Genomic DNA, 24,804 nt, shown 5'->3' with positions numbered 1-24,804 from the left:
GATATCCATATCCAAAAGAATGAAAGAGGACCCCTACCTCACCCCCTACACAAAAATTAACTCAAAATGGACCAAAGATCTCAATATAAAAGAAAGTACCATAAAACTCCTAGAAGATAATGTAGGAAAACATCTTCAAGACCTTGTATTAGGCGGCCACTTCCTAGACTTTACACCCAAAGCACAAGCAACAAAAGAGAAAATAGATAAATGGGAACTCCTCAAGCTTAGAAGTTTCTGCACCTCAAAGGAATTTCTCAAAAAGGTAAAGAGGCAGCCAACTCAATGGGAAAAAATTTTTGGAAACCATGTATCTGACAAAAGACTGATATCTTGCATATATAAAGAAATCCTACAACTCAATGACAATAGTACAGTCGGCCCAATTATAAAATGGGCAAAAGATATGAAAAGACAGTTCTCTGAAGAGGAAATACAAATGGCCAAGAAACACATGAAAAAATGTTCAGCTTCACTAGCTATTAGAGAGATGCAAATTAAGACCACAATGAGATACCATCTAACACTGGTTAGAATGGCTGCCATTAAACAAACAGGAAACTACAAATGCTGGAGGGGATGTGGAGAAATTGGAACTCTTATTCATTGTTGGTGGGACTGTATAATGGTTCAGCCCCTCTGGAAGTCAGTCTGGCAGTTCCTTAGAAAACTAGATATAGAGTTGACATTCGATCCAGCGATTGCACTTCTCGGTATATACCCGGAAGGTCGGAAAGCAGTGACACGAACAGATATCTGCACGCCAATGTTCATAGCAGCATTATTCACAATTGCCAAGAGATGGAAACAACCCAAATGTCCTTCAACAGATGAGTGGATAAATAAAATGTGGTATATACACACGATGGAATACTACGCGGCAGTAAGAAGGAACGATCTCGTGAAACATATGACAACATGGATGTACCTTGAAGACATAATGCTGAGCGAAATAAGCCAGGCACAAAAAGAGAAATATTATATGCTACCGCTAATGTGAACTTTGAAAAATGTAAAACAAATGGTTTATAATGTAGAATGTAGGGGAACTAGCAATAGAGAGCAATTAAGGAAGGGGGAACAATAATCCAAGAAGAACAGATAAGCTATTTAACGTTCTGGGGATGCCCAGGAATGACTATGGTCTGTTAATTTCTGATGGATATAGTAGGAGCAAGTTCATAGAAATGTTGCTATATTAGGTAACTTTCTTGGGGTAAAGTAGGAACATGTTGGAAATTAAGCAGTTATCTTAGGTTAGTTGTCTTTTTCTTACTCCCTTGTTATGGTCTCTTTGAAATGTTCTTTTATTGTATGTTTGTTTTCTTTTTAACTTTTTTTTTCATACAGTTGATTTAAAAAAGAAGGGAAAGTTAAAAAAAAAAAAAAAAAAAAAAGAAAGAAAAACAAGGAAAAAAAAAAGATGTAGTGCCCCTTGAGGAGCCTGTGGAGAATGCAGGGGTATTCGCCTACCCCACCTCCATGGTTGCTAACATGACCACAGACATAGGGGACTGGTGGTTTGATGGGTTGAGCTCTCTACCACAGGTTTTACCCTTGGGAAGACGGTTGCTGCAAAGGAGAGGCTAGGCCTCCCTATGGTTGTGCCTAAGAGCCTCCTCCCAAATGCCTCTTTGTTGTTCAGATGTGGCCCTGTCTCTCTGGCTAAGCCAACTTGAAAGGTGAAATCACTGCCCTCCACCCTACGTGGGATCAGACACCCAGGGGAGTGAATCTCCCTGGCAACGTGGAATATGACTCCCGGGGAGGAATGTAGACCCGGCATCGTGGGACGGAGAACATCTTCTTGACCAAAAGGGGGATGTGAAAGGAAATGAAATAAGCTTCAGTGGCAGAGAGATTCCAAAAGGAGCCGAGAGGTCACTCTGGTGGGCACTCTTATGCACACTTTAGACAACCCTTTTTAGGTTCTAAAGAATTGGGGTAGCTGGTGGTGGATACCTGAAACTATCAAACTACAACCCAGAACCCATGAATCTCGAAGACAGTTGTAAAAAAATGTAGCTTATGAGGGGTGACCAGGGGATTGGGAAAGCCATAAGGACCACACTCCACTTTGTCTAGTTTATGGATGGATGAGTAGAAAAATAGGGGAAGGAAACAAACAGACAAAGGTACCCAGTGTTCTTTTTTACTTCAATTGCTCTTTTTCACTCTAATTATTATTCTTGTTATTTTTGTGTGTGTGCTAATGAAGGTGTCAGGGATTGATTTGGGTGATGAATGTACCACTATGTAATGGTACTGTAAACAATCGAAAGTACGATTTGTTTTGTATGACTGCGTGGTATGTGAATATATCTCAATAAAATGAAGATTAAAAAAAAAAAATTAGTATACACAAATAGCAATTTAACAGTGTCTCCCAGGCATGGGTTTTACTAGAAGGAAAGAAAACCCTGTCGAGAAACCCATGGTCATTTTCTTCACGTGTGTCGTGTGTCCTTGCCATGGCTTGATTTGGGCACCTCTTCCCACAGAAGTGGGTGGATGGTGGCTTCACCGATAGCCTTCCTGTCCTGCCTACAGGGTGGATGGTCACCGTCTTGCCCTTTGGTGGCTGATCGGACATCTCTCCACAGGACAAGGGGCAGCCGGAGCTGTACTTTAATATCGCCAATCAGAACTTAATCATGAGTAATTGGTATTAAATGGTATTTGAACAGTCCTAATTGAAAACTTTCGCCAAGAATTTAGCATGTCTCCCAATTATTTATGTTTGAGACAGTTCAGTGATGATTTTGTGTACAAACATCTTCACAATAGTGTGTTTTTAATATTTTTACTCCATGCCATCTATTATGTATACATGATCAGTGTTCCCCAAAACTGTGTTTGCTATCCTCTTACTGCTTATTATCCATCTCTTTGTTTAACATTTTGCTTCATTTATTTTTTCAGGTTAATAAACTTGGCAGAATTTCAGAGTCAAATTGAACTTAGATCATTTACTGTTTAAAATATGCTGAAAATCTTGGGACCCAAATTTACCTAAAATATTTACCTAAGAATATGGATTGCCTCTCTCTGTCCCAGTGTCTCTCAACCAGGGGTGATTCTGCACCCCAGGGGACATTTGACAATGGCTGGAGTCATGTTGGTTGTCACAACTGGGGGATGAGGTGCTGCTGGCATCTAATGGGTAGAGGCCAGGGGTGCTGCTAAACAGCCTGATGTAGACAGGGCAGCCCCACCACGAAGAGGTCAGAATGTCAGGAGTGCCGAGGCTGAGGACGCCCGATTTACTCTATGGCTGGAGTCACCTTTTTAAGTTTAGTTTTTTTGTACTGCTTTTCTTATTGAGAACGCATATATCATAAAACACGCTGTACATCACTCGTACCTACAGCTCACTTTTCTGTCTTTCCATCCCAGCTGTCAGTGGCCAATCTGGTGAGGCTCAGCCAAGCCCTTTTCCCACCGAGCAAGAGGAAAATGGAATCCCTGCACCAGTGTGGCTTCGACGACACCATTAGGTTTCTACTAAAAGAAAACTGGTTTGAGAAGAATGCTTACAAGTTTATAATTCAAAACAGATTTCAGACATTTTGGGATGCAGAGTTCTAATTAAATATATTTTCAAAAAAATATATCAGGACCTTGTCGTAAGTAAGGAAATGAGGCATTTTATTAGATTTTGGCAACCTCGTTAAGAAGGGAACACCAAGGGGATGGGGAATCAGTTTCAGGGGATGGTAAATCATGATTTTGTAAACCGTGGCATGTTGAACATGGAGGCTGCCATGAAGACTTTTGCGGAGAATGGCAGCATGCCTTCCACAAAAAAGCACGGGCGTCCTTTCACCCGGAACTGAAGGGAACTTATTTATGCTCAGCCCCAACCAGGCCCCCAGGGGAAGCCGCTGTCCAGGGTCCTGGCAGTGGGAGCCAGGGGCAGCCTCTCCAAAGACTTGACAAGTGTCAGCTGAACCCAGGTTGGCTTTCCGGGTAGATGCGTGCTATTTCTCCTGGGAAGGAGATCGGGGGCAGAGAGAAGAGGGAAGTCAAAAAGCCCAGGAGACTGGGAAATAGGTATGTTTTCCTTTTCTCAGTAGGCAGTTGCTCCACCCCTCCTTCCCCTAAACCCTAGCCCAGCTAAGGAGCTTGTCAGGCTGTTTGGATGCTTCCTGTTGTACAGCCAGGCCTCGCTTGCATGTCCTTTTTTGTCTCTCTTTCAGGCTCCCTGATCACCCCTGCCCTCGGGTTTCCTAAACAGGCTGCACCTCACTGAATGTTTAGCCATTGATCTATATGCTGGATATATCGACCCTTAAATAGATGAAACACTACTGAAAATAAAGAACCAAGTGGGCTGGGACATAAAAATGACATCCAGAATAATCAGTCTTTTTCTGTTTCCTTTTTAAAATAAGGTCTTATGTTTTTTGAGTAGCTGTCCTATCCCTTTGAGGACTCATATTTGGGTTTACATTAATTCACTTACACTGTCTTAAGTCTTAAATCTGCTTTTATGGGTTTTGCCAAGCATGAACTCTTAATTACTAAGAGGCCGTTAAACACAAACCAATTTAACTGCATGTCTTTTAATTGTTATGCATTTCTCTTTTTACCCTTTGAAACCATTCTTTAAATCAAGTTTATGGTTCTTAAAAGCTCCAAATACAGTTTTCAGCACACAAACACCAACTCATGGCCCTTTTCTTATGTGTGCTGCACAGAACCATAGTAGACAAAAGATGTTTCTTGGGGTACATATTTTTCTCCTCCAGCAAAGATATTGTTAAATCTTAATATGGAGAGAGGCGGGGCAAGATGGCGGACTGGTGAGCTGTATGTTTTAGTTACTCCTCCAGGAAAGTAGGTAGAAAGCCAGGAACTGCGTGGACTGGACACCACAGAGCAATCTGTCTTTGGGCATACTTCATACAACACTCATGAAAACGTGGAACTGCTGAGATCAGCAAAATCTGTAAGTTTTTGCGGCCAGGGGACCCGCGCCCCTCCCTGCCAGGCTCAGTCCCGTGGGAGGAGGGGCTGTCAGCTCCGGGAAGGAGAAGGGAGAACTGCAGTGGCAGCCCTTATCGGAAACTCATTCTCCTGATCCAAACTCCAACCATAGATAGACGGAGACCAGACACCAGAGAATCTGAGAGCAGCCAGCCCAGCAGAGAGGAGACAGGCATAGAAAAAAAACAACACGAAAAACTCCAAAATAAAAGCGGAGGATTTTTGGAGTTCTGGTGAACATAGAAAGGGGAAGGGCAGAGCTCAGGCCCGAGCTCAGGCCCTGAGGCGCATATGCAAATCCCGAAGAAAAGCTGATCTCTCTGCCCTGTGGACCTTTCCTTAATGGCCCTGGTTGCTTTGTCTCTTAGCATTTCAATAACCCATTAGATCTCTGAGGAGGGCCCTTTTTTTTTTTTAATCCTTTTTTCTTTTTCTAAAACAATTACTCTAAGAAGCCCAATACAGAAAGCTTCAAAGACTTGAATTTGGGCAGGTCAAGTCAAGAGCAGAACTAAGAGAGCTCTGAGACAAAAGGCAATAATCCAGTGGCTCAGAAAATTCACGAAACACAACAACTTCCCAAGAAAAGGGGGGTGTCCGCTCACAGCCATCATCCTGGTGGACAGGAAACACTCCTGCCCATCACCAGCCCCATAGCCCAGAGCTGCCCCAGACAACCCAGTGTGACGGAAGTGCTTCAAATAACAGGCACACACCACAAAACTGGGCTTGGACATTAGCCTTCCCTGCAACCTCAGCTGATTGTCCCAGAGTTGGGAAGGTGGAGCAGTGTGAATTAACAAAGCCCCATTCAGCCATCATTTCAGCAGACTGGGAGCCTCCCTACACAGCCCAGCAGCCCAGAACTGCCCTGGGGGGACGGCACTCACCGGTGACATAGCACAGTCATCCCTCAACAGAGGACCCGGGGTGCACAGCCTGGATGAGGGGCCCACTTGCAAGTCTCAGGAGCCATACGCCAATACCAAGGACTTGTGGGTCAGTGGCAGAGACAAACTGTGGCAGGACTGAACTGAAGGATTAGACTATTGCAGCAGCTTTAAAACTCTAGGATCACCAGGGAGATTTGATTGTTAGAGCCACCCCCCCTCCCTAACTGCCCAGAAACACGCCCCATATACAGGGCAGGCAACACCAACTACACACGCAAGCTTGGTACACCAATTGGACCCCACAAGACTCACTCCCCCACTCACCAAAAAGGCTAAGCAGGGGAGAACTGGCTTGTGGAGAACAGGTGGCTCGTGGACGCCACCTGCTGGTTAGTTAGAGAAAGTGTACTCCACGAAGCTATAGATCTGATAAATTAGAGATAAGGACTTCAATTGGTCTACAAATCCTAAAAGAACCCTATCAAGTTCAGCAAATGCCACGAGGCCAAAAACAACAGAAAATTATAAAGCATATGAAAAAACCAGACGATATGGATAACCCAAGCCCAAGCACCCAAATCAAAAGATCAGAAGAGACACAGCACCTAGAGCAGCTACTCAAAGAACTAAAGATGAACAATGAGACCATAGTACGGGAGACAAAGGAAATCAAGAAGACCCTAGAAGAGCATAAAGAAGACATTGCAAGACTAAATAAAAAAATGGATGATCTTATGGAAATTAAAGAAACTGTTGACCAAATTAAAAAGATTCTGGACACTCATAGTACAAGACTAGAGGAAGTTGAACAATGAATCAGTGACCTGGAAGATGACAGAATGGAAAATGAAAGCACAAAAGAAAGAATGGGGAAAAAAATTGAAAAAATCGAAATGGACCTCAGGGATATGATAGATAATATGAAACGTCCAAATATAAGACTCATTGGTGTCCCAGAAGGGGAAGAAAAGGGTAAAGGTCTAGGAAGAGTATTCAAAGAAATTGTTGGGGAAAACTTCCCGAATCTTCTAAACAACATAAATACACAAATCATAAATGCTCAGCGAACTCCAAATAGAATAAATCCAAATAAACCCACTCCGAGACATATTCTGATCACACTGTCAAACACAGAAAAGAAGGAGCAAGTTCTGAAAGCAGCAAGAGAAAAGCAATTCACCACATACAAAGGAAACAGCATAAGACTAAGTAGTGACTACTCAGCAGCCACCATGGAGGCGAGAAGGCAGTGGCACGATATATTTAAAATTCTGAGTGAGAAAAATTTCCAACCAAGAATACTTTATCCAGCAAAGCTCTCCTTCAAATTTGAGGGAGAGCTTAAATTTTACACAGACAAACAAATGCTGAGAGAATTTGCTAACAAGAGACCTGCCCTACTGGAGATACTCAAGGGAGCCCTACAGACAGAGAAACAAAGAAAGGACAGAGAGACTTGGAGAAAGGTTCACTACTAAAGAGATTCGGTATGGGTACAATAAAGGATATTAATAGACAGAGGGGAAAAATATGACAAACATAAACCAAAGGATAAGATGGCTGATTCAAGAAATGCCTTCACAGTTATAACTTTGAATGTAAATGGATTAAACTCCCCAATTAAAAGATATAGATTCGCAGAATTGATCAAAAAAAATGAACCATCAATATGTTGCATACAAGAGACTCATCTTAGACACAGGGACACAAAGAAACTGAAAGTGAAAGGATGGAAAAAAATATTTCATGCAAGCTACAGCCAAAAGAAAGCAGGTGTAGCAATATTAATCTCAGATAAAATAGACTTCAAATGCAGGGATGTTTTGAGAGACAAAGAAGGCCACTACATACTAATAAAAGGGGCAATTCAGCAAGAAGAAATAACAATCGTAAATGTCTATGCACCCAATCAAGGTGCCACAAAATACATGAGAGAAACACTGGCAATACTAAAGGAAGCAATTGATGTTTCCACAATAATTGTGGGAGACTTCAACACATCACTCTCTCCTATAGATAGATCAACCAGACAGAAGACCAATAAGGAAATTGAAAACCTAAACAATCTGATAAATGAATTAGATTTAACAGACATATACAGGACATTACATCCCAAATCACCAGGATACACATACTTTTCTAGTGCTCACGGAACTTTCTCCAGAATAGATCATATGCTGGGACATAAAACAAGCCTCAATAAATTTAAAAAGATTGAAATTATTCAAAGCACATTCTCTGACCACAATGGAATACAATTAGAAGTCAATAACCATCAGAGACTTAGAAAATTCACAAATACCTGGAAGTTAAACAACACACTCCTAAACAATCAGTGGGTTAAAGAAGAAATAGCAAGAGAAATTGCTAAATATATAGAGACAAATGAAAATGAGAACACAACATACCAAAACCTATGGGATGCAGCAAAAGCAGTGCTAAGAGGGAAATTTATAGCACTAAACGCATATATTAAAAAGGAAGAAAGAGCCAAAATCAAAGAACTAATGGATCAACTGAAGAAGCTAGAAAATGAACAGCAAACCAATCCTAAACCAAATACAAGAAAAGAAATAACAAGGATTAAAGCAGAAATAAATGACATAGAGAACAAAAAAACAATAGAGAGGATAAATATCACCAAAACTTGGTTCTTTGAGAAGATCAACAAGATTGACAAGCCCCTCGCTAGACTGACAAAATCAAAAAGAGAGAAGACCCATATAAACAAAATAATGAATGAAAAAGGTGACATAACTGTAGATCCTGAAGAAATTAAAAAAATTATAAGAGGATATTATGAACAACTGTATGGCAACAAACTGGATAATGTAGAAGAAATGGATAATTTCCTGGAAACATATGAACAACCTAGACTGACCAGAGAAGAAATAGAAGACCTCAACCAACCCATCACAAGCAAAGAGATCCAATCAGTCATCAAAAATCTTCCCACAAATAAATGCCCAGGGCCAGATGGCTTCACAGGGGAATTCTACCAAACTTCCCAGAAAGAACTGACACCAATCTTACTCAAACTCTTGCAAAACATTGAAGAAAATGGAACACTACCTAACTCATTTTATGAAGCTAACATCAATCTAATACCAAAACCAGGCAAAGATGCTACAGAAAAGGAAAACTACCGGCCAATCTCCCTAATGAATATAGATGCAGAAATCCTCAACAAAATACTTGCAAATCGAATCCAAAGACACATTAAAAAAATCATACACCATGACCAAGTGGGGTTCATTCCAGGCATGCAAGGATGGTTCAACATAAGAAAATCAATCAATGTATTACAACACATTAACAAGTCAAAAGGGAAAAATCAATTGATCATCTCAATAGATGCTGAAAAAGTATTTGACAAAATCCAACATCCTTTTTTGATAAAAACACTTCAAAAGGTAGGAATTGAAGGAAACTTCCTCAACATGATAAAGAGCATATATGAAAAACCCACAGCCAGCATAGTACTCAATGGTGAGAGACTGAAAGCCTTCCCTCTAAGATCAGGAACAAGACAAGGATGCCCGCTGTCACCACTGTTATTCAACATTGTGCTGGAAGTGCTAGCCAGGGCAATCCGGCAAGACAAAGAAATAAAAGGCATCCAAATTGGAAAAGAAGAAGTAAAACTGTCATTGTTTGCAGATGATATGATCTTATATCTAGAAAACCCTGAGAAATCGACGATACAGCTACTAGAGCTAATAAACAAATTTAGCAAAGTAGCGGGATACAAGATTAATGCACATAAGTCAGTAATGTTTCTATATGCTAGAAATGAACAAACTGAAGAGACACTCAAGAAAAAGATACCATTTTCAATAGCAACTAAAAAAATCAAGTACCTAGGAATAAACTTAACCAAAGATGTAAAAGACCTATACAAAGAAAACTACATAACTCTACTAAAAGAAATAGAAGGGGACCTTAAAAGATGGAAACATATTCCATGTTCATGGATAGGAAGGCTAAATGTCATTAAGATGTCAATTCTACCCAAACTCCTCTACAGATTCAATGCAATCCCAATCAAAATTCCAACAACCTACTTTGCAGACTTGGAAAAGCTAGTTATCAAATTTATTTGGAAAGGGAAGATGCCTCGAATTGCTAAAGACACTCTAAAACAGAAAAACGAAGTGGGAGGACTTACACTCCCTGACTTTGAAGCTTATTATAAAGCCACAGTTGCCAAAACAGCATGGTACTGGCACAAAGATAGACATATAGATCAATGGAATCGAATTGAGAATTCAGAGATAGACCCTCAGATCTATGGCTGACTGATCTTTGATAAGGCTCCCAAAGTCACTGAACTGAGTCATAATGGTCTTTTCAACAAATGGGGCTGGGAGAGTTGGATATCCATATCCAAAAGAATGAAAGAGGACCCCTACCTCACCCCCTACACAAAAATTAACTCAATATGGACCAAAGATCTCAATATAAAAGAAAGTACCATAAAACTCCTAGAAGATAATGTAGGAAAACATCTTCAAGACCTTGTATTAGGCGGCCACTTCCTAGACTTTACACCCAAAGCACAAGCAACAAAAGAGAAAATAGATAAATGGGAACTCCTCAAGCTTAGAAGTTTCTGCACCTCAAAGGAATTTCTCAAAAAGGTAAAGAGGCAGCCAACTCAATGGGAAAAAATTTTTGGAAACCATGTATCTGACAAAAGACTGATATCTTGCATATATAAAGAAACCCTACAACTCAATGACAATAGTACAGTCGGCCCAATTACAAAATGGGCAAAAGATATGAAAAGACAGTTCTCTGAAGAGGAAATACAAATGGCCAAGAAACACATGAAAAAATGTTCAGCTTCACTAGCTATTAGAGAGATGCAAATTAAGACCACAATGAGATACCATCTAACACCGGTTAGAATGGCTGCCATTAAACAAACAGGAAACTACAAATGCTGGAGGGGATGTGGAGAAATTGGAACTCTTATTCATTGTTGGTGGGACTGTATAATGGTTCAGCCACTCTGGAAGTCAGTCTGGCAGTTCCTTAGAAAACTAGATATAGAGTTACCATTCGATCCAGCGATTGCACTTCTCGGTATATACCCGGAAGGTCGGAAAGCAGTGACACGAACAGATATCTGCACGCAAATGTTCATAGCAGCATTATTCACAATTGCCAAGAGATGGAAACAACCCAAATGTCCTTCAACAGATGAGTGGATAAATATAATGTGGTATATATACACGATGGAATACTACGCGGCAGTAAGAAGGAACGATCTCGTGAAACATATGACAACATGGATGAACCTTGAAGACATAATGCTGAGCGAAATAAGCCAGGCACAAAAAGAGAAATATTATATGCTACCACTAATGTGAACTTTGAAAAATGTAAAACAAATGGTTTATAATGTAGAATGTAGGGGAACTAGCAATAGAGAGCAATTAAGGAAGGGGAAACAATAATCCAAGAGTAACAGATAAGCTATTTAACGTTCTGGGGATGCCCAGCAATGACTATGGTCTGTTAATTTCTGATGGATATAGTAGGAACAAGTTCACAGAAATGTTGCTATATTATGTAACTTTCTTGGGGTAAAGTAGGAACATGTTGGAAGTTAAGCGGTTATCTTAGGTTAGTTGTCTTTTTCTTACTCCCTTGTTATGGTCTCTTTGAAATGTTCTTTCATTGTATGTTTGTTTTCCTTTTAACTTTTTTTTCATACAGTTGATTTAAAAAAGAAGGGAAAGTTAAAAAAAAAAAAAGAAAAACAAGGAAAAAAAAAAGATGTAGTGCTCCCTTGAGGAGCCTGTGGAGAATGAAGGGGTATTGGCCTATCCCACCTCAATGGTTGCTAACATGACCACAGACATAGGGGACTGTTGGTTTGATGGGTTGAGCCCTCTACCATAAGTTTTACCCTTGGGAAGACGGTTGCTGCAAAGTAGAGGCTAGGCCTCCCTATGGTTGTGCCTAAGAGCCTCTTCCCGAATGCCTCTTTGTTGCTCAGATGTGGCCTTCTCTCTCTGGCTAAGCCAACTTGAAAGGTGAAATCACTGCCCTCCCCCCTTCGTGGGATCAGACACCCAGGGGAGTGAATCTCCCTGGCAACGTGGAATATGACTCCCGGGGAGGAATGTAGACCCGGCATCGCGGGACGGAGAACATCTTCTTGACCAAAAGGGGGATGTGAAAGGAAATGAAATAAGCTTCAGTGGCAGAGAGATTCCAAAAGGAGCCGAGAGGTCACTCTGGTGGGCACTCTTACGCACACTTTAGACAACCCTTTTTAAGTTCCAAAGAATTGGGGTAGCTGGTGGTGGATACCTGAAACTATCAAACTACAACCCAGAACCCATGAATCTCGAAGACAGTTGTATAAAAATGTAGCTTATGAGGGGTGACAATGGGATTGGGAAAGCCATAAGGACCACACTCCACTTTGTCTAGTTTATGGATGGATGAGTAGAAAAATAGGGGAAGGAAACAAACAGACAAAGGTACCCAGTGTTCTTTTTTACTTCAATTGCTCTTTTTCACTCTAATTATTATTCTTGTTATTTTTGTGTGTGTGCTAATGAAGGTGTCAGGGATTGATTTAGGTGATGAATGTACAACTATGTAATGGTACTGTAAACAATCGAAAGTACGATTTGTTTTGTATGACTGCGTGGTATGTGAATATATCTCAATAAAATGAAGATAAAAAAATAGGTTAATAAAAAAAAATCTTAATATGTTATTTTAGTAAGTGACATAGAAGGATGGATTATTAATTCATTGTGAATTCCATTTATTTACTAGGAGAATTTTCAGTTTTCTCTGACTTTTTCACCTTACCCCTTTCTTTAATCATTGTGTGTGATTACGCTATTGATATATTTCAATAAATTCTTTATTGATTTCCCCCAACAAACACAAATCCTGATAGTAGACTTCTTGAAAATATTTTGGACCCACTACATCTTCACAAGGGGAAGTATGGGCACTGAGTTGATGGATCGTTCTTGCCTTAAAACTATCGTCCGACCTCAGACGATGGAGCAGCCTGTGACAGCTTTCTCCTAGGAGGAGACACAGCAGTGGAAGGAGGCACAATTTGTAGCACCAGCCTTCTCCAGAGGCACTGTCCCCAATTGTCCTGCCAGGCAAGTCACAGGCATGCTCTGCTCATCTCTGAGTGGGTCCACGTGTATCACACTAACGGAAACAGGCATGAAAAGTAGGATCCACTTATTATCAGGATCAGAATTCTGAAACCTCACCGAGTTGGTATATGGCAAACCTGAAGAGACTTTCTGGCCCAGATACGGATATGTTTGCAGGGCAGTTACTCTGACTGGCAGCTTGATAAGTTCCCAATTCCCTTTTGGGGCAATTTCCTAATATCTTTGAATCTGTCATTTAAAATTTCTTTAGTCTTTCTTTTCTTCTCTGCAGTATCACTCTTTACTTTGTAGTTATGGCAACCCACCACTTCCATTGACAATTAGAGAAAATAGATTTGGTTTCCAGGTTAAATAATGCTCCATAGTAGCAAGCAGATACTCAAATCCTCTGTTAGGTTCTGGCTTCATGATGTTGGGAGTAGTTGCCTACACACCAGAGGCTTGCAAAGAAATGGTCTTAGAACTATGGTTATTGAATTGGAATCAAACATGACATTAAAATGCACAGATTTTAGTTTATTCTACTTTAAATTTTTTTCTCATAAGCAAAGTGGATAAACACAATCACATTCCTCTTTATATTTATAAATATTAATTACAAAAATATTTTAGATCAATTCCATTACTTTGAAGAACCAATAATTAGCCAAGTATAGTGATTTCTTTTTTTTGCTTTAACTGTGTACACTGTAGCAAAATAAAATTGAAAGTTGATGTAATTAATCACAAAACTCAAAGCAGAAAAAGCAAAAATAATACAGTTTAGGAAAAGTGGGTGGATTTTTAAAAAAATATATTATGAAACTTTTTATGTTTACCAACGCAGAGTTTACTCAGGCTGAGTTCTCTGTGTAAATGTTTAGCTCTGTGTTGTTTTGCTTCAGGTGATATAACCCAAAGCTTCGCTTACTCAATGTTAACATAACATATATTTCTTTATTCCACATGTATATCCCCTAGCTCAGTATCATTTTCCCTGCCCTTGACCAATTTAAAGAGGAAAAAAAGCATGTTTCAAAATTATCTATTCCAATCATTTCCATACTCTAGAAAGCATTTCTGAATATGCATTATTCACAACTCATAGTAATAACATATCCAATTTTGTTCTTGAAATAAGATAGTTGAAAACATGTATACATGTGCATAAACTTATGTGTGTGTGCACATATATATACCTAAAATACAACACCCCGTGGCATGTGCATTTTAACTCTGTGGAGAGGAAGCATTTGCTTCTTGCTGCCCCTCGTGGGACTGGACTCGAGCACAGAGTCTCGCGCGCCTGTGGTAATCGGGACAGAGGAGCAAGCGGACAGGCAGGGAGTGGGGGAGGTGCAGCCTGCTGCCTCCCCTTCTGTGAAAGCGACTGGAGACCCTCGCCAGCGGCTGAGCTCCTCATCGCCCACCTGGATGGGAAGAGGCGCTGCCGGAGGAGAGGCTCGGGGTGACACCTCTTCCAACCCAGGGTTGCTTCGGAGAGGGGAAAAATGTGTTCCAGGGGTGAATGCTGAACTCACTGACATTGAAGACACTTTGTAATGTCCCCAAAAGACTAGCTCCTGATGAGCTTGTGCAACTCAGAAATGAAGGTGTCCCAAGTGACCTAAAGCCAAATAAAGGGCCCGACCTTAGGGCGATTCCAAATCCAGTAGTTAAGGGAAGAGGACTGCAGTCTTAAAAGGGCAGATGGAAGGGCGCAGATCCCTGAAGACAGAGCACCGGCTCTGATCACCTAAGGCGTGCCCCAAAGCAGACAGAACATGGAAGGGGCAGGAACGGTGCCCTGGGATGTCCAGAGCTTGGGGAAGACGGTTGTCATGTTGTTTCTCTAGAGCAGCCTGTGCACTATATGATTTAGGAGGCTGGTCCTCCAGGCCCCGCCAACTGGGGAAACCTCCCACATCACGTCCTCCCAGCAAATTCTTGTGGCTTAAGATGGCTGGAGCTAGTGCCAGTTACTTGCTACTGAAATATTCCCCTTTGCCACAATTGAGATATACAAACACCTGCCCATCGGCTAGTAAAAAAGTAGTCTAGACCTTAAAAAATATTTCTCTATTAATTTCCCATATTTAAACATCCCCATGAAGGAAAGCACTCTGTGTTTGTCTTTGAGTACTGTTACCAAGACATGATTTGTTACCAAGACATGATTTGTCATTTGTCTCTAAACAAGGAGAGGGAATCATCATGTGTCTCTAAATGAGGAGCTCAGTGCTTTGTTGGAACAAACGTGTGGTATAAAAGCGCAGAAGAGTTATCATTCGAACACGGTGTCTTTAACACTCAGAAACCGAACAAAGGAGATGAAGGAGATGGCTTGCTGTATTTCACGATAAAGTTGTCAGCTTAGTATCTTTGCAAATCCCCTCCCAGCACACTGAAAACTGAATATATGAATGTATTTGAACTGTTTTTTTATTTCCAATGCAAAAAGTTTATTTTTCAACAAAGTAGGGTGATTTGACTGCATGTTTTAACCAGTAATGTATTATGATTTCATGCACCAATTTCTTCAGTGGCTTTCAGATGTCCTCAAATTTGTCCTAGGGGCATATGTGTCTGCCTATGTGTTCATGAAACAACAAATCTTCATGAAACAGTATTCACTCTCAGTATATGCAATGCTTTTTGATTTTTTTTCCATTTCATTTTATCTTAAAAATGTCATGCATGCTTACACGATTTCACAAGCAACAATGGGTCACAACCTGCAGTTTGAAAAGCACTGTTCTAACCCAAACTTAGAATATCACCAACACTGAGGCTGTCATTTTGTGCTTAAAAGATCTTTTTTTAAAAAAAAACCCCTTCAAATATGGTATATTAGAATAATTATTTGAAATAATTTCATATTTATTTCTCCTCTCAGCACAAAATACTTTCAAATCCTGGAAAAAGAAAAATACCGAAACAGTAAATTATATTCCATATCTAATTTACCTGTTGATAGTTACCATATTTGCTTCACACATTTAAAAAATATGCAAAACATTACATTTTTTATTATTAAATTCAGTTTTATTGAAATACATTCACACACCATACAATCATCCATGGTATACAATCCACTGTCCACAGTATGATAACATAGTTATGCATTCATCACCACAATCTATCTCTGAATATTTTCCTTACATCAGAAAGAACCAGAGCAAGAATAAAAAATAAAAGTGAAAAAAGAACACCCAAATCATCCACCCCATCCCACCCCATTTGTCCTTTAGTTTTTATCCCCATTTTTCTACTCATCCGTACACTAGATAAAGGGGGTGTGATCCACAAGGTCTTCACAATCACACTGTCACCCCTTGTAATCTACATTATTATATAATTGTCTTCAGGAGTCCAGACTGCTGGGTTGGAGTTTGGCAGTTTCAGGTATTTACTTCTAGCTATTCCAATACATCAAAACCTAAGAGGTGTTATCTATATAGTGCATAAGAATGTCCACCAGAGTGACCTCTCGACTCCATTTGAAATCTCTCAGCCACTGAAACTATTTCGTCTCATTTTGCATCCCCCTTTTGGGCAAGAAGGTACTCTCAGTCCCACAATGCTGGGTCCACATTCATCCCCAGGAGTCATATTCTGCATTGCCAGGGAGATTTGCAACCCTGGGAGTCGGGTCCCACGTAGGGGGAAGGGCAGTGAGTTCACCTATTGAGATGGCTCAGTTAGCGAGAGAGAGGGCCACATCTGAGCAACAAAGAGGTACTCAGGGGGAGACTCTTAGGCACAATTATATGCAAGTTTAGCCTCTCCTTTGCAGTAACGAGCTTCCTAAGGGCGAGTCCCATGATTGAGGGCTCAGCACATCAAACCGCCAGTCCCAATGTTTGTGACAACATCAACACCAGTCCGTGTGAGGATGTCCAACACATCCGCACCTTCCCCCAGATCCTCAGGGCTGGGGAGGGGGAGGCTGTAAATATATTTTTTATTATCTGCCCAAATTACTCTGGGATGTGTCACTATTTCATTCCAGCCTATACTAACCTACTGCACCTCACTTCCTGTTCAAAGTTCCATGCAATTGTGATGTTTGAACAAATCGACTGTAGAGTTGTACTGTTTAGAAAATTTAGATCCTGTACCAAATAGATACCTCTTCCCTTGGTCTCATATGGAAGTTGAAAAAACTTTACATTTTAAAGCTAAAGCTCCCCTCCTAACTCCTTTCTCCCTCTTCTCCCAGAGGTAACTGCTCTTCTGAATTTGACTTGTATTTCTTTATGAATAATTTTGAATCTGTGTATGTGCTTATATATATAGCCATACATATCTATAATATGATGGTTGGGTTCATGTGTAAACTTGGCCAAGAAATGGTGCCCACCTGTCTGTTCAAGCAAGCACTAGCCTAACTGTTACTGCAAGGACATTTCATGGACTTAAATCATCAGTATTTTGATTGCATATCTATGGCTGATTATGTCTTCAATCAACTGAGGAGACAGCCTTCAGCAATGAGAGAAGTCTCATCCAATCAGCTGAAGGCTTTAAAAGGAGAAGTGATGACTTCAGCAGTCAGAAAAGAGAACTTTCATCTCTACTTCAGCCAGCCAGCTTTTCCCGGGGAATTCATTAAAAACCTTCATCAGAGTTCCCAGCCTGCAGCCCACTCTTCAGAATTTAGACTCGTACATCCCCACATTTGCGTGAGACACTTTTATAAAATCTCATACTATTTACGGATGTCTCCTGTTGGTTCTGTTTCCCTAGAGAATCCTGATTAATACATATATACCCCCCCCACCCCGTGTATGTGTGTGTGTGTGTGTGTGTGTGTGTGTGTGTGTGTGTGTGTGTGATATATATATATATATATAGAGAGAGAGAGAGACAGAGAGACAGAGAGACAGAGAGAGAGGGAGGGAGGAGGGAGGGAGGGATATAACAGTATTTTTGTGTGCCTTTTAAAATCTGCATAATGGCATCATTTAGTGGGTATCCTTTTTCAACTCATTTTTCCCACTCAGATTGATTCTTGTGGATGCAGGTAGGTCAGATTCAAGGATTTCAACTATTATATTAAAATGCATTTACTCATGTTTCTGTCAGCAGACATTTAAGTCTTTCCAGGTTTTCCACTCATACCAAATATATTGCTATGCCCATCCTCAAACATGTTTCCTGGTGCAATGTGTGTGCAAAACTCTAGGGTATGTGCTGGTGGAATTGGTGCATGGTCACAGGCTACACACATTTTCCACTTGACTGGATCTTGTAACCCCTCCAAAGGGGAAACACTGTTTCACACCCAGGGTCTCAAGTGAGAATTCCCATGGCTTCTGGGATCCTCACCTTTTAATACATTTGCTAATCTTATTTTTGTTTTAACTACTATTTCTCTGGTTGCTAGATAGGAGGACATCTTTTTAAAAAGTAACTTTTTTTCACAGTCATGAAAATTGGATGTTTGGCAAAGAGAGTTTTCCTGAATCATTGGGAGTGTCCTCCTCAACCTGATTCCCTACCACCTTGAGTATTTTTTAATTTTCTACAGTGACATTCTTCTTCATAACCATAACATAATAAGATCAGGGAATTAACATCAATATATGGCTTGAACCCTCAGATGCCATTCCAGTTCCACCAGTTGTCCCAATAATGTCTTTTATGACCCAAGAATTCAAGTCAGACTCCCATGTTCCACTCCTCACCACATCTCTGTAGTCATCATCAGTCGAGATCCTTTTCTCAGTCTTCTCTGGACTTCATGGACCCAAGAGTTTGGAAGATCATGGCCAGTTATTTTTAGGATTTCCCTCAATGTGGGTTTATCTGATGTTTCCTGGTGATTAGCTTCAGGTCGCACCTTTGGCAGGGAAATCACAGGTGTGATGCTGCATTCTGCTCATCGCATCTGACCAGGTAGCTCACGATTTCTCCTTGCCTAAGTGACTTTTCCCTTTAGAATTATTAAGGCTCTTGTTGGGAAGTATTTTGAAGCTCCATAAATTTCTTGTTCCTCATAAAGCTTTCAATTTGTTTATTTACATCTGTATAGACTCATGATTTTCTACAGGATTCAGCAGGTTATTATCTGTTAATATTGTCCTTTGTTTTGATGCTCAAGTTGTCCTCAGTTTGATCAGTGGGAGCCATTTTAGCTGGCTTCAATGTCCTTTGAGCAGATCTGCCTCATTCTTTGAACCACTTCCCTGCTTTCTGGCTAAAGATGTTCCAGGCTCATCTCGTACTCTCTCTGCCCCATCCCTGGATTCAGCCATTTCTGCAATGTGCTCTGGTACCTTGTAGTGGAAATTGGTATTGATAATTATCATAATTATAAATCAAATTTATTAGCCAAATAGCATTGTTATTCATATCATGCTGTTCCCAAGTCTGCCCAGTGGCTACAGCTATGGACTACATATGTTTGTGTGTGTGTGTGCATGCATGCATGTGTTCAAACATTTAAATCTATATTTATTTCAATGTCTATTGATTATGTATCTATCATCATGATATCTATGAAAAAACATGAGTTCATACAGACATATCCAACTCCAGACTTCATTTCTAGTTTTCCCCCTTTCTGTTTTCCTAACTCCCTTCTTTGTCAGTGAGAAACCTGGCATCTCTTATGTTTGACCTGTTTCTTATTTAATCTGCTCACCTGGTATAACCAATCTCCCTTCTATACCACTACTTTCTACCCTGCTTGGGTGTCCTCCTCACTCAACTTGGCTCTGGGTCCTCATTCCAGGTTTCCATCCTTGATAAACACTCTTTTAAAGGAGGTTATTGACCATTTATGTTTTATCTTTATATGATTTACCTTTTATTTATCTTTTTAATTTTTCTATTGGGTTGTCTTGTTCTTAACTTGGGATTCTTTATATTTTCTCCATCCTGCTTTTGCTTTTATTGGATTTATTCTTAAATGCCTTAATCCTCATGCTTATTTTAAATTGAATTTATTTTTAGTACATTTTGTAGTTTTTCCGGTGCAAGAAATACTGCTAATTGTACAATAATCACCCTTGCTGAATTCCCTCTTTAATTGCAATTAATAGATTCTCTTGGGTAGTCCATGTAGATAATCAAATTGAAGATGAGTTGTAAGGATTTTGTTTATTCCTTTTCAGAAATTGTGCTGCTCAGCTCTTCTATTTCCTATATTCTCCATCTTAGCATTGTATAGATGCAGCAGTAACATCCTTCTTGTCTTACTCTTCTTTTTAAAGAAGCTACAGCTTTAAATATAATATTTACTTTACCTTAAATATCCTTTATCAAGTTAGTGAAATTACCATTTGCAGAATTTACTTAGAGGATTTTGTTTGTTTCATTTATCATGAATAAATGATACATGTATTTTCTATGTATTGTGATGGTTTTCTCCTTATTCTGTTAATGCAACAGATCCCATTGGTAAATGCTCTATCTACTCAGCTATCTTTCCATGCCTACTTGCTTGTGATGTCTTTCTGTCTGTCCATCTTTCAATAATTGCATTCCGATAGTTCAACAATAAGATTCTAAATTTAAGTCTTAACTAAGTGAATTATTTAAAGGAAGAAAATAATCATCTTGTCAGATGCATTAAAGCAATCTGATAACTTTCAATATGCATGCCTGATTAATAAAAAATAGCTGCTCACAATTAAGCATAAAAATAAGTTTCAATAAAAAAAATCACTCAACAAAATCACTCACAGAAAATGCCAAGCCTGATGTCTAATAATCAAGTGTGAAAGATGTTTCCATTAAAGCTGGGAAGAAAACAAGTATACCTGATCTATCTGCTATTATGCCACTTGCTCTGGAAACTGGAAAATGCAGCAAAAAGAAAATTAAGTAAAAGGTTAACATATGGAAAAGAAGAGCAAAATGATCATCATTTGTAAATTGTCTCCGGCACCAAGCACATGATTAAAGATATCAGAGGTCCTCAGTATGTGAGGAATGAATGAATGACTGAATACTTAAATTCCAATGTAGTCAACCAAAAAAATATATTATGAGGGGTTTAAAAATTCATTAGAATGTCTCTAGAAATATATGAAGATTAATATTTTTCTATCAGCAGAAGTTTAAAAAGTGGAAAAGTTCATGGTTATAGAACTCTAGAAAAAGTGCAAGACACAACCAAAACCACTATGTACATATATGATGTCAGATATGTCATCTTCCTGAATGGGAAGATTAAATCCTATCTGGTGTCTAGCCTCTTTTAATTAAGCCAGGAATGTTACAAATTTCAATCACATGCTCAGTATTTTTCTTTTTAAAATGTAACAAATGGATGTTAAAATTCACCTGGCAGAATAAATTCTCAAAAAAGTCAAGAAATGTTAAATAATTTCCTTAACTTAACCTTCTTAATATCTTCTGTGAATTTTCTCTTAGGGTCCTTTTGTCCCTTTTCCTAAGGCAGCCTTCAAAATTTTTTTCTTATTTAAGAGAAGCACAGCAAAGAAATCATTTTTAGAAGAGCTAATTGTCAAATGTTTTTGTTGCATGAGAAGGAACCCAACTTAAATTACCTCAAGCCAAAGATGGATAAAGAAAAAGGGAGGAAATTACTGAGCTATAAAAACCAGGGCTCTTCCTGGCATACTTGGGAGCTTGTTAGAAATGCAGAATCACAGGCTACCCCAACCTACCGAATCAGAATCTGCATTTTATCTAGATTCCCAGGTGATTTGTACGCACAGTAAGTTTTGAGAAGCTCTGCTTACATGTTGGTTTCTATAGTGATAGGATTGAAAAAAATTGGTTTTAGGAGGGTAATAAATGTGACAGGTTATATGGAAACCATTGCCTTATTTTAAAGACAAAATTTTCCAAGATGCTTGGCATTAAAGAGAATATACTTGAAAGATAAATGTGTGGAAAGAAGGTATGTTTTTGGTTGGGAATGGTAGGCCGGTTGAGGAAGAGGACTTGGACATCCTTGTCAGTGAATGAGCCAGTGAATGGAGGAACTGAAGAGGTGAACACAAAAGGGGGCAATCTATTGAGCAAGTTTCTGTTGAAAGTTGGGATAGAGCCAATCTAAAGCACTGACAGAAAACTGAGGGGAATGGAAAAAACTCGCTAGAGAAGCAAGACCTTAGGAAGAGAGAGGAATTGACTATAACAAAGATCACTCGGTAGAGAAAAGTGAGCAGGTTTGTTGGTTTTCATTTTAAAAAATAAAAGGCAAATCATCTACATTTGTAAAAAACTTTACTTCTTTATGTAAAAACTATGGTCTACAAGAGAAAATGTGAGAAGCTAGCAGAGATAATTCATTTGAACTATTAGTGAAACCAACAAATTGGTTTTTTTATGGCTTTCTACCACAATTCAGTAGCCTGCAACTGGAAAGAAAGAATAAGGACACTCCTGTTGGGAAATTAGGAAACAGGAGAAAGGAAGGTTGTGGAGCCAAAGGTCTGGGGTGTTAACAGTGCGTGCCCTGTGTCTGGTTCAGCAGAATGAAGGATTAGAAGAGATGAGGAGTGACACTCTGGCAGAGAAACATGGAACTATCATAGTTGCAAGGTCTTCTCTTTCCAATCTAAATTCTGTAAAACATTCTGTACATGGAAACTGTAGTGTTGGTGAACAAGTTTCTAAAAACTCAATAGAGAAAATTGCTTTGCTTTGTTATTAATAGAAAATGAATATCCAAAATCCATTCCCATTTGAGGGAAAAAGTCTATTTAGTGATAGATTGTTGTGCTGTAATTGATTATAATGATTAGTAATGATAATATTTATCTATCTCAAAGGATAGAATCGCTGTAGGAGTTTAATTTAAAATTTGAGACTTTATAAAATATTTTATATATTTTATTATGCCCCAATTTAGCAATAATCTTAATTTTAAAGATCTAGTGGATTAATTTTAAGATTTAAAAAGAGCCAGTAGCAAATGTTTGCTAGTAAATTGACTCTCCCACTTCTCCACTGTGGTAACAGTTTCGTAGCTTGTCTTTTATTTAAAGCTCAGGCCTCCGAAAGCTCTTCTCAGAACCACCTATAACCTCACTTTCGACAACTTGGGGAAAACAAAATGCATCCAACAATGGGAATTCCCTGTCCCCACTCCTTCCATCTTCTTAGAATGGAGAGAATGCTTCTCCCCCTCATAGCCCAGGAATTCTGCGTTTACTCTACAGCCATCGCCTCTGCTCCTTGCAGAGATCTCCTTCCATCTTCTAACCACCCCAGCCTGCGTCATCTCTCTCCTTGGCTCCTTCACCCTTTCCACCACCAGCAGGCCTCAACGTTTCCCAATTTTAAAAGTCCCTTCCTAGCCCCACTTCCCGCGTGAGGTACTACCATCTCTCTCGACTCACCTGCCGAGACAAACTTCTCAAGAGTTCCACGGCTTGCTGCTTCCTGTGAGCCCCTTAGCCATTCTGGTCTGGCTTCCTCCTCCATGACACAATCAAGACTGCTCTTGCTAAGTTTCCTTCAGAGACCTGTGTGGTCAAATGCAGTGGTTATTTTTCATCCCTTGACTTGCATGATGTCTTGGGAGTATTCAACATGCCATCTCCAAACATGCACCTTCTCCTCTAGTTTTCCTCCTACTCCCCAAGCTGTCCTTAGTTAGAAGTCAGCTTCTCAGCTTCAGCACAACTGCTCAACGTTGGAGCTCCTTAGAGCACCTTCATGTTCCTCTCCTTTCCAACTCACTCTTCTCCACAGATTAATGGGGAAACCATCACCAATGGCTCCAGCTTCTAGCTCCAGCCCTGACTTCCCATCCTGAGATCCACCTGCCTCCCGAATGCCTTGACCTGGTTGGCTCAGGGTCACCTTTAAACTGGACATCTTCTTAGCCAAACTCTGGACCTCTTCTCCACCCTCACTCCCAAACACGAAGACATGTTCTTCCTTCTCAAGTGGGCCCCATCTCCCATCTATGATTTAGGATTGAGTTTATATCATTTTCAATTTTACTTTTTTTTCCTTTGGTTTTTAATTTGTCCATCTTATTCTGCTGAATTAAATTGCACTACTTTCCTTTCAGTGGTGAACATCTCTATTGGGTAGTTATTCTATTAACAGCTAATAACAACTTCCAGGCAGTGATCTCTTGTGCTTCCTATTAATTTAAAAATTTTAAAATCACATATTTTCAACTAATGATTATAGGCTCCATATATATATATATAGGATCTTATTTACCATATTCCAGAGATAATTGAATCCTTAGTTTTCTCTCTCCTTTACCAGAAGGTATTCCCATTGTTTAATTTCCACTTTATCAATTTCCATGAGTGATATGCACTGTCACTATACACTGTACACTATATACACTATACACTAGATACAAACTATATACAACATGAAATACTGACAAATTTGCCCTTTTAGTGTTGACAGATTCCTTAATATCAGAAGGGCTGACATGCATGGAGAATACCACTATTTCTGTGGTGATAGCCAATGCCCTAATATTTATCTAGTACTCTTCTAAATATCCATATTTTGCTTATACAACTAAAAAATCCAAAATGTATAATTTAACAAATTATATTTCCACAGACATTTACACATTGATTGCACACCTAATCAGATTGTTCTAATGATTTAACTTAAACCACAGTCTGATATATCAGATTTTCTTCAATGCTTTAAGCACCACGCAAGGCAGACAAAACAAACACATGATATTGCAATTGCTGAGAAATGGATTGGTTCATTTGGGCTAATGAGGGCAAAAGTGCTAATACCAAGAATTTAAATGTGATTTTTCATTATCTGTATTCTTTTTTTGGGAGGTTAACCAACTAGACCTA

General features: G+C 39.5%; 1 long non-coding RNA gene across 3 annotated transcripts in view; it reads right to left on the bottom strand.

The window, feature by feature from the left end:
• The window catches only part of LOC119523000, a 155,022-nt gene that overhangs the window by 116,503 nt on the left and 13,715 nt on the right, over nucleotides 1–24,804 (bottom strand). The window contains exon 2 of one of the 3 annotated variants that reach the window (XR_005214581.1): nucleotides 23,353–23,478. This is a non-coding gene — a long non-coding RNA (uncharacterized LOC119523000). Of the gene's footprint in view, nucleotides 1–23,352; nucleotides 24,232–24,804 lie in introns of those variants that run through there. The other 2 variants (XR_005214579.1, XR_005214580.1) reach the window with 2 other exon arrangements.

The sequence above is a fragment of the Choloepus didactylus genome, chromosome X (genome assembly GCF_015220235.1).
Source record: "Choloepus didactylus isolate mChoDid1 chromosome X, mChoDid1.pri, whole genome shotgun sequence".
NCBI classification, from domain to species: domain Eukaryota; kingdom Metazoa; phylum Chordata; class Mammalia; order Pilosa; family Megalonychidae; genus Choloepus; species Choloepus didactylus.
This window is presented reverse-complemented; position numbering and strand designations above follow the sequence as displayed.